The 10099-nt window shown below is 40.3% G+C and overlaps 1 pseudogene; it reads left to right on the top strand.

The window, feature by feature from the left end:
• The first annotated feature begins 6117 nt into the window (after positions 1-6117).
• Positions 6118-9327, top strand: LOC102852425 (annotated as a pseudogene).
• Positions 9328-10099: the final 772 nt, after the last annotated feature.

The following is a 10099-nucleotide window of genomic DNA, read 5'->3' as shown; positions in this document are numbered from 1 at the left end:
AGGGAAGCGTTAGTTTCTCATCTCTCACCTAATGCTTCGCTTTGCCCTCGAACTTTCTTGAAAACCAGTCTTTGAACCTCAAAGATTGGTCTACCAGAAAAGAAAGAAGAGCAAAAATGTTCTCTGACCAGAGCTGTTGTAAGGAGGAGTCCCTGAGACAATCATGGCCTCTGGGAAAAACAGACTGATATTTTCTTTTGAAGCTTCTTTGGGGGACCACTCCCCAACAATGGCTGGAGTCTGAAGTTCACGGATGTGAGTGGTACACTCTTTAAACTTGTTGGTCATCCAGAGACACATTTAGTTCTCTGCTGAGTTTGTCCCGTTAGAGGATTCTTAGAGAGGATCTCAGACAGACGGATGAGTGTTGCCTGTCTTGTGTTCTTTCTCCAGCCTGAGATGCTTCTCATGCAAGGAGGCGGACTGTTTTGTCCTCACAGACTCTGAGGCAATGGGCTGATGGGCACAGTCCTCCTTCCCTCCATTCATCAACTTCTGTCATACTTTACACTGTGGGCTTTCTCAAAGCAGAGCGCAGATCTGACCCGTCCACCATGTGCTTCACTTGTTGGAGACACGTGTCCACTTTACTGTGACCCTCAGACCCTTCACAGTGGACATGAGGTAAATGGCAGACACTTCCTTATCTTTCTCTGGACATTGAAGCCACCATCTCTAAAATTGTGTCGCCCTCCCTTTAAATTTATCCAAGCATTTTATAGGTTTTCAGAGACAGTTGATACAAGAGGAGATTGATCATCCTTCTCCTGCAGGTTAGAGGCAGATGGGCAGCCAAGTACAGCGACATTTTTAAAAAATTAGTTTGATATATAATTGCTATCACAGTATGTAAGTAATTTACATAATACTAATACTATTAGTACTATTAGTATATAATAATTCTAATACATGCTAATGTGCTACAAAAGAAATGATTTAGAAGGGAGCAAATGTACATTGTGAATGTGTATAAAAACTGTACAGCCTTGACGAGCTACACTTTATGATTATTGTCTCTGTAGTGTTTCAAATGATATTTTTTTTAGAGTTTTCTTTTTTTAATTAAATTTTATTAATTTTAAAGAATATTTACAGAGATTTTGGATTTCCATTCATTCATTGTTACTCTATTTTCTCTAACCCCCTAGTTTGTTCCTCTTCCCCCCCCCTTGAAAGTCTGTTTTAATTGTCCCATTGCCACAGTGCTTGTCAAAGCCAGTTCTGATTAATCTCCTTTGTCAGTGTGTCCTTTGCCATTCCCTATCACTCCTCCCTGAGAGAGACTTCACCCTGATTCATAAGGAAAAGGGGACAGCGTATTCTCTTAGCTACTTCCTGCTGAAAAGGGACACTGTAGGTTTCAGAGTGAAGATCTCTCACTACTCTAAAGGGCCCCTTTGACAATAGGAAACACATAGACTATTGTGGAGATTGATTTTGGAATTTAGAAGCACTGTTATCAATTGTGCTTAGCCATACATGTTCATATCCTTGAAGATGTATCATGGAAGTGTTGCAGCCTAGAAGTCACAAATTTAACAAGTTAAAAGTACATGAGTCAAAAATTAAAAGCAATAATATTCCAAATAGAAGTTCTAACAGGGGCACAAATCAAGTTACAGAGGGAAGGTAGTTCTTAAACGAAAATAAAAGGCTTATTGACTAGCACTTTTTCTATTATAATATAAAGGTTAGGAACCACAAGATGTAGAGGCTCAACTATGTCATTTATTGTTCTTAAGTCCTGGACCTAATTCCATCTACCACTGGGTTGTTTTATCAAATTATATTCTTATAAAGAGAACCAGAACACCTAAGATTAAAGGAACAAATATACAAACCACTGGCTTTGACTCCATTAAAAATCCAATCAGAAGAGTCCTGGCTTTTTGTCATTTCCTTTTGAGTAGTACTTTATGGTGCTTTCATTTTGGAGCTTAGTAGTTACTGTCCTCATGTGCCAACAACACTGAGAGGAAAAAGCCCATTTATTTCATGCTCAGATTTATAATTGTTGTTGTTGTGTACTGTAGAGTTGGAACAGACCCATAGCTGACCGTCCAGAGGGTTTTCAGAGACAGTTCATACAAGAGGAGATTGACCATCCTTCTCCTGCAGGGCAGCTCCTGGATTTAAACCTCGTGTCCTTGGGATTGCAATACAGTTTCTTACCAGCAGCCACCAGAGCTCCCTAATATGCACTTGCTCTTTTAAAACTCACAGAAAATCTGAAGAAAAATAAACAGATATGAAGAAATTAAGTGACTTGGCAAATTTCACTCAGCTAGCAAGTGGCAGAACAAAAATGAAAACCCATTCTGTTTACTTCTGGACTCTGTAGTATTAAATAGTTTACTTCTTTGTCTGCTCATAAATGATGCACAGAATACACCCAGGAGAATGGACAGTCTGGGGGAGGAGATGAACAATTATTATTGTAAGTAAGTAGGAAACACAAAGTAACAAAATAATGCCTATTTATTCCAGAAAATCCTCGACAGGTTCAAAGCACAAATCAGAGTAAATAGGAAAAGAAGTGAAGAAACCCTCTGTTGGATAAGGTGGTGGGAAGAGGATTCCAGGTAATGGCACTAGTGAGGATAAAGCAGAAAGCAGCTTTGGAAATCAGTGAGAACACGGTGGACTGGTGCAGAGGAGAGGTTAGGGGCGCATGGGCACCAAGACTGAAAAATGCAGCTTTCCTGTGACTTTTGATTGTCAGGGTAAGGATTTAATCTGATTTAGAGTATAACATGGGACCACTTAATAGGACAGGAATGCAAGCAAAGACAGTTGTAAATAAATGTAAGAAACATTGTAAAGAGGGAATGAAGGAACCAGGCAGCTGAAGGGATGTGAAATTCAAGGTAGAGAGAATTGAAAACTCTGGGTTACCACTGATGGAAGAGATGGAAGGGGGATTCTTCCCCCTGACTTTTTAGTTTTAGTAAAATAAGTTAAATTAAGTCTTTGGATCTCTTTTTCTCTGTCTCTTTCACACACAAATGCCCTCTGCAACTGCCAACAAGTCAGTTCCAACTTAAAGAGACCACCTTGCATTGGAGTTCCAAGCTCTTGTTTTTCAGTGTGTATGCACGATGGGCTTGAGCAAGGTGGAGATCTTCTTCTTTTTTTTTTTTTTCAAAGACCAAGTGAGATCTTGATGACCATGCAGGATAGAGTAAAAGTCTGGGTTTGATCATAGGGTTGCTGGGAGCAGTCGCTGAATCGATAGCATCTCCCCCATGGATGTATTTCACATAGAATGAGGCACATATTATTTTATGGACCTAAAAAATTTTTTAAACGTCTCATTTCAAAGTCTCACTTTTCTTTCGGTTTTACTATCTTTTCCACCTTCAGATTACTTGAGAAAGGGAGTGCTTTGTTCACCATATTACCTAAGAATCTAGCAAAGTATCAGGCACATAACAGACATTACAACAGGTGAACCTGTGCTCTCTTCTGCTAACAATGGGAGGGGTCTCTGATGCTTGTGTCATGAGCAAGCGGTTCAAGCAGCAGTTCTTTTTAAAGATAAACAACTGAGCATATAGTCAATGTCGGGAGGAGCAGCTAACTTGAAGCAGAATGATAAGCTTTAGAAGGAGGGTATTGTTTTCTTATTTGGTTTGTCATTGTAAAAACAGCTTTGCTGTGTGGAGATAATAAGCACAGGGCAGATGAAAAGAAAGGACCCTTGATTGCCCCGGGGTTATCTTCAGTCCCTAGGAATGGCTGAGTGTCCTGCCAAAACCCCATCAGCCTTACACGTAGTGACCAAAGTGCACTCAGAGGCTTCGGAAGTTAGGTTACTGGCATCTGCCTGTTGGAGAACATGCTCGTCTGTTGAATTAATTTTATTTTTAGTCTTTTACTGTCTGGGGAACTTTGACTAACCTCTTAGGGTTGTATTCTAGGATATTTCGCTGAGCATGTCTGTAACAAATACAGAGATGTGTGCTTCTCTGAGTGACATGCCAACATGGCTAAGTTCTCCTGCATACTTGATGGTGAGAGGTATCTTGGGTGAATGGTGCAGTCCAGGCCTGTGCAAGCAGGATTTTACTTATATAAAGTTATAGAATAGCTATTTTGTAAAGAGAATTTTTATTTTTATACTGGTTTACTTATTTAGTTTACACACATTGTTTTTCACACCGGATCTTTCCTATTTCCTTTACCCACTCCTCCCTCCACCCGTCATATGATTAACACCCCCACCCCCATTCTCACTCCTCTGCTCCCACCCTCTTCCCCCTGGATCCTCACACATGTTTTACTGGTTCTTTCTATTTCTATAATAATATGATTCTACAGTATTTGTCCTTATGGGACTGAGTTCACTTAGCATTATGCTAATCCCTCCCATACAGCTAGTCCCTCCCAAGTTAGGTGGTGATTTATAAACTCATTGCTTTTGCATGCTGCCTAGTATGCCATTGTGTGAATGTACCATAATTTCTTAATCCATTCAATTGTGGTTGAACATTTAGACTGTTTCCATGTTCATGCGATGGTAAATAACTGTTATGAAAACTGGTGTGTACAAATCTCCATTTGTGCTTCAGTTCTAATTTTCTCAGGGTATGTAGAGTAGCTTTTGACTGAGATTTTTCTTCGCTGTCTTAACCCAGTAAATGGTTATGTTGTTGTTGTTGTTGTCAAGTTGAACACGACCCATAGTGACCCCATGAACAAAAGATGTAAATTCTGTCCAATCCTGTATTATTCTCATACTTCCTGAGACATTAGAGCCCATTGCAGCAGTCACGGTGTTAATCCAACTGGTTGAGGGGTCTGCCTCTCCTTCGCTGATCCTCTGCGTTTCTGAGCATCAAGACCCACTCCAAGGAATAGCCTGAACTATGTGAGACAAAGCCTTCTCATCCTTGCCTCCAAAGAGCACTCTAGCTGCAGTCTCTCCAAGATGTATTTGTTTGTTCTTTTGGCTGTCCATGAAATGTGCTCTTCTCCAACAGCTCAAAGGCTGAGGTGATGTGGGGGTTAGTGGTGATTTTTTTAAAAATTTAATTGATAATCAGGCAGAAGCTCTTTGGTTATTTGTTTAATGTGAAGACTGATTTGTTATTAGAGTTACAAACTAAATTGTCAGTTTGTAAATGGTAGTAATACCATTATCTTAATTGTTCAGATTGGGATTTTTAATGCTGTGTGTGGGCTCCTCTTACTTTTCCACCCTACATCCAGTCTTTTTTAAAATCCTGTCAGTTCTTCCTCAAAATGTATTCAGAAATCCACCATCAAGAAGCCCTGGGAGTGTGGTAAGACTATGCCTAGCTGCTGAACAGAATGTTTCTAGTTTGAAATGACCATCCACTGTGTGGTATAGAAAGACAGTAGTCTCCTCATACAGCCTCAGAAACCGCTTGGAGGGCTGCTATGAATTGGACTGACTGCATAGTTAGCTCTGAGTTTTTGGTTTGAGATACTCTCAGGTTTTACTTCAATTGTCCACTAGTTTTTCAACCACTCTTTCAGTTTCTGTCTTGTACATTTAAGACTACTTTAACGTAATACCAAGAAGGATCCTTTAAATATTGAAATAATGCCGTTTTTAATCATAAATCTCATGGGCTTTCCATCCCCTGTAGTTTGCTTTATACGTAACTAGTTGACATTGTAAAAAAGGAAAGCTAAGCAGGCTCCACAGGGTGTCGTTTCAGCGTGTCGACGCTAGGTGACACTGTCAGACCATGCAAGCTTTGGGCCGATGGCGTGTGCGGGGAGGGCGGAGTGATTTTGCGGTGATTTCAGGCAGAAACCTGTGTGAGGCCTGACCCCAAATTTCCATTTAAAAAATGTTAAATATGTATACGTTTTTTAGGAGGTAAGCCATAACTTGGGGAAAAAGAAATAAAGGGAAAATGTTCTGGATTCTCTAAGAAATGATTTGAAATTTCTGCTGTTTAAGAACTAGGGCTGTGTCAGAACTGAGGGGCTGCAATGGGGAACGGAGGAGGGTCTGGTAGGGTAGGTAGAGAATTGGGTACTCAGAGTACTTGGTTAGAGGTTTTGGCGTTTGGAAAGAGCTTAATGTTTGAAAGTGTTATCTAAATTCATGACATTTACAGAATGTCTTATTCTTCTTTGATCATGGACAAAGGTTCTTTAAGAACTCAGGTATTAGTGGTAGGTCGTCAGCCACTGGCTGTGTGTGTGTGTGTGTGTGTGTATGCAGAGTTCCTCTTTTGCCTTTACTGAACTAGATTTAAAGTGTTTAAATATTTGCCCTCTGGTGTTGCATTGCTAACGCTATGTGGATCCTCCACAGAGGTTTGGATTAACCAGTGGCTACTCGGGAGAAAGATAGGCAATTCACTCCTGTAGGATTTACAGCTTCAGAAACCCAGGCTAGAGGCTGTGTGCTGTGAGTCAGTTATGATCTTCCAGGGGTGAGTGGATAATTAAGGTTGTAGCTATTGTTAAGCCTGTCGAGTTGATTATGACTCTCAGGGACTCTGAACCCTGTGTATCCTGTGCTGTCCTCACAATTTGTCATACTTGAGCCACTGTGTTAATCAGCCTGCTTGAGGGTCTTCCTCTCTTTCACAGACCTTTCCACGTATGATGTCCCTAGCAACATACTCAAAATATTTGAGACAAACCTTTATCATCTTTGCCTACAAGGAGAACGGTATTTGCACCTTCTCCAAGATCTACGTGTTTGTTCTTTTGGTAATCCATGAGATATTTAGAATTCTTCTTCAAAATCACAGTTCAAAGGCTTTGATTATTCTTCTGCCATCCTTATTAATTGTCTAGCTCTCAGATTATACATAGCACGTGATTGAAAAGACCATGGCCTGAATCAGGCACAGCTTAAGTCTTCAAATTGACATCATTGCTTCTCAATAATTTGGAGAGGCCCCTGACTGCAGATTTCTCCAATGCAATATGTCTCCTGATTTCCTGACTGCTGGTACCAAGGGTGTTGATTGTGGATCCAAGATGAAGCTGTTGACAGTTTCAATCTTTTCTCCATCTCTCATGAGGTTGACAATGGTCCAGTGAGGAGAATTTTTGTTTTCTTGATGTTGAAATGCACTCTACATTGAAGGCTGTAGTCATTGGTCTTCTGCAGGAAGTGTTCCAAGTCCTTCTTGCCTTCATCAAGCACAACTGTGTCATCGGCATAATGTAAGTGAGTAGGTCCTCTGATCCTGATGCCATATTCTTCTTCAAAGAGTCCAATTTCTACAAAAATTTGCTCAGCATACAGATTGAATAGGTATGGGGAAAGGATACAGCCCTGACACATACTTTTCGTAAGTTTAAGCCATGTAGTGTTCCCTTGTTGCAGAAGTTCAAAGAATACAACCTTCAATATGGATTGCATCTCACCATCAAGAAAACAAAAATTCTTACCTCTGGACCAACAGGCAACATCATGCTAGATGGAGAAAAGATAGGAGTTGTCAACGATTTAATCTTAACTTGGGTCCACAATCAGCATCCTTCATTCAAGCAGTCAGGAAATAAGGAGACATAATGCCCTGGGAAAGTCTGCAGTCAGTCCTCTTTAATTATTGAGAGCCAAAACCATAGCTTAGGCTTTGCATGAGTACAGTTAAGTGTTCTGGAAAACCCATTCTCAATGTTCGCAATAATTATTTTACGATCTACATAGAGGCCTTTGTCAATGAAGCACAGATAGACATTCTTCTGATTTTCTTTGCTTTCAACAGGATCCATCTGGCATCAACAATGATCTCCCTGGTGCCACAGCTTCTTCTAAATTCAGTTTGAACTTCTGGCAGTTCCCTAGGTGCTACTGTAGTCATTTTTAAATCATCTTCAGCAATATTTTGCTTGCAGGTGCTATTTATAATATTGTTCAATAATTTCCACATGATGTTGGATTACTTTTCTTGGAAATGAGAACAAATATGGATATTTTTCCAGTCAGTTGGTGAGGCAGCTGTCTGGCAAATTTCCTGGTACGGACTGTTGAGCATGTCCAGGGATGTACCTACTAGCTGAAAGATGTCAATTGGTGTTCCATCGATTTCTAGGCCTTATTTTTTGCCAGTGCCTTCAGTGCAACTTGAACTTCTTCTTTCATTACCATTGGCTCTTGATCATATAGTAGTTGTGAAAATATTTCAATATCAGCCAATTCTTTTTGGTACAGTGACTCTGTATTCGCTCCATCTTCTTTTGATGCTTCCTGGATCGTTCAGATGTAAATGAATATTATATATGCAGTCTGTTTTGTTTTCCCAGCTAGCTGTCAGTTAGAGGTCAGAACATGCAAGAAGAGTGAAGTCAGTATCTTAACTCATTGTTCCATCTAACGTGCGGCTCATTCTAAGATTCTGGCTATTGAGGGTCAGTCTAGTATGGACTGCCTACTATTTTTAAAATATTTCAAAATTTAAGTATTTCAAAATTGAAAATATTTCTTGTTTTCTCTTGTCCTTAGATAAGAAGAGTTCTTTCTAAAAACGAAGTGCCCTGCTGTGATTCCGTCCTGCGTGACTGTTCTTCCTAACAGTGGTGTTTTATTGCTGTCCTTTCCCGCATAAACGTGAGCCGCCAACCTGTGGAAGATTCGAAGGATATGGACATGAATCCCCTGTGGCCCCAAAACTACCTTTTTGGTTGTGAACTGAAAGCTGACAAATATTATTGCTTTACGGTGGATAATGATGAGAATGAGCACCAGTTATCTTTAAGAACGGTCAGTTTAGGGGCCGGTGCAAAGGATGAATTGCACATTGTTGAAGCAGAGGCAATGAATTATGAGGGCCGCCCAATTAAAGCAACACTGGCAACTTTGAAAATGTCTGTACAGCCAACGGTTTCACTTGGGGGCTTTGAAATAACACCACCTGTCATCTTACGATTGAAGTGTGGCTCAGGGCCTGTGCATGTAAGCGGACAACACTTGGTAGCTGTGCAGGAAGAGTCAGAGTCAGAGTCAGATGATAAAGAGGAGGAGGATGTGAAACTCTTAAGAATATCAGGAAAGAGATCTGCCTCTGCAGATGGTAACAAAATTCCACAGAAAAAGGCGAAACTTGCCACTGATGAAGAGGATGATGATGATGATGATGATGATGATGATGATGAGTTTGATTATGATGAAGCTGAAGAAAAAGCACCAGTGAAGAAATCTATATGGGATACTCCAGACAAAAAGGCACAAAAATCAAACTGGAATGGAAAAGACTCAACACCATTAACTCCACCATCAAAAGGACAAGAATCTTTCAAAAAACAGCCAAAAACTCCCAGAAGAACCCTAGTTCTGTAGAAGACATTAAAGCAAAAATGCAAGCAAGTATAGAAAAAGCGCATTGAACAGTCCTGGGCACTACTGGTAAATTAAGCCCCAAGATGGGGAGAGAAAAAGGAGAGACAAATGTAGTCGATACTGAGTATCATCAACAATCCAGACTGAAGTCTTCTATTTTATTCTTACCCCCTTTCCTGATTTGCCACCCAGCCACACCCCTGTGCAGGCTGGAAGCAATCTTTATTCTTGATTTCCTAAGGCACTTTCTATTGACTGCTGTGATTCAATGAACCATACTCTGCTTTTCACTTGTGCATTGACCTCACCTTTTTGAACATGTTTTATAAACTTTGTATCTCCCTAGCTCTTCAATAAATATTTGAATAAATAAAGTAAAAAGAAAAAAGGAAAATGTGGATATAGCTGCTAATTTTGTAGGAACATCTCTCCCCATGGAAAACAGGGAGCATGATTTCATACCTGCCTTTTTACCTTGCAGAGGCATACATACCCTTGGAATAGAATGTTTCCCAAGCTAACAAGTAGATACTTTGTGGATTTCTCAGAAATACATCTTTCAGATAGGTAGACCCTCGCTGGAAGGATTTCAGAAAGGACACATTGGACTCTCAAAACCCGAAAATCCAAACTCATTGCCAATGAATAGTAATTGGCTCATAGCTGACCCTGTTAGATATAAAAAAGAGCATGAGGGCATGAGGGAGAGAAACAAAGAAATTGGTCCCAAGAAATGAACAGGCTTTTATTGTGAGGTCTGAGAGGGACACCAAATGACCCAGCCGCATGGCATGTGGATAGGATCCAAATGCTGGGGCA

This window comes from Elephantulus edwardii, unplaced genomic scaffold, assembly GCF_000299155.1.
Source record: "Elephantulus edwardii isolate Elephantulus edwardi_28Jun2011 unplaced genomic scaffold, EleEdw1.0 scaffold00170, whole genome shotgun sequence".
Taxonomy (NCBI): Eukaryota; Metazoa; Chordata; class Mammalia; order Macroscelidea; family Macroscelididae; genus Elephantulus; species Elephantulus edwardii.
This window is presented reverse-complemented; position numbering and strand designations above follow the sequence as displayed.